Source organism: Spermophilus citellus, assembly GCF_964194105.1.
Source record: "Spermophilus citellus genome assembly, chromosome: 12".
NCBI lineage: Eukaryota > Metazoa > Chordata > Mammalia > Rodentia > Sciuridae > Spermophilus > Spermophilus citellus.
In genome coordinates, this window is record NC_138198.1 from 11439278 (window position 1) to 11440757 (window position 1480).

Below are 1480 nucleotides of genomic sequence, written 5' to 3' on the forward strand. Positions count from 1 at the left end.
GAGGCAAATTCATTATATAGAGAAGTTCAAATTCATTAAAGTTAATCACCTGCAAAACATTATGTCCCTACGAGGAACAGAACCCAGAGTTTCTACTAGTATGGATCACAATCCTAATATTAAGCATAAAAGGAAACAAGAAAATATAAACCATACTCAGAGAAAAAGCAATCAATGAAGACCAACTTGAGTTGAATAAGCAAACAATGATTTTAAAGCAGTGATTACTATTATAAATTAAGGACATAAACGCTATGATAAAATGAACTAAAAGAAAACTTAAAAGAGAAACAGAATTACTAAAAATAAAAAAGCAAAATAAATTCTCAATTGAAGAATAATATATATCAAATTTGGGCTGGGGATGTGGCTCAAGCGGTAGCGCGCTTGCCTGGCATGCGCGGGGCGCTGGGTTCGATCCTCAGCACCACATAAAAATAAAAATAAAGATGTTGTGTCCACTGAAAACTATATATATATGAAATTTAAAAATTCACTGGTAGTTTTCAATAGTAGACTAGAGATCACAGAAGAAAGAGCAACTGAACTTGAAAATAGTTATACAGAAATTATCCAGTATGAAAACCAGAAAAAAAAATGTTGAAAGGAATGAAGCACCCCAGGTATTTTTGGAACAAAATCAAAAAATTTAATGTGAATGTAACTGGAGTCCAAAAAGAACAATTCAAAAAGAATGAGGTAGCAAAGTATACCAATTAAAAAAAAAAAAAAGGCAAGAAGCAGCAGTGAGCACAACCAGCACCAAGTCTTGATTTCTAAATACCATTTTCCAATAAAGGAACCAGGCCCCCTTGGAAAAATGGCCGACCATAGGACTAGGGCAGGGAAAATACAAGAAGAGCCTAGAGCATCACAGAGGCAAAGAGTGGGGAAGAACAGGGCACCTCGAAAGGCCACAGGCACCAGCCTGGAAAGCTGCTAATGGCTAGTTTGGCCTAAGCAAGCAAACAATGGTAGTACTGGGTTAGAACCCAAAGAATAAGACACATGTCTATGAGTCTATTGTGATATATAAACAAATGATCATATAGTAAATTGGGAGATATATCTTCTTATGGAAAAATTTCAAATAATATATGTAGATGTTACTTCTTCTAAGAGGTAGGGATTAATCTTCCTCCCCTTGAGTATTGGCTGGATTTAATGATTTGATTCCAACAAACAGGGAATAGAAAAAAATACTCATTTTATAGTTCAGAAATCTGGTACACACAAACTTAACCAAATTATCAAGCTTAATAGCACCAAAAATAAGTCATATTGCTACCATTACCCCAGATATGATGCAGTGAGAAAGGCATCTTGCCTCCATAATAGTCCCTAAATCAATGTAAACCTGAGAAAATATCAGACACGTTCACACTGAAGGACATTCTGAAAAACATCTGCTCAGCACCCATCAACAATGTCAGGGCTGTGAATAGTAAGTGAAGTCTGAAAGACTTACAGAATGGAGATA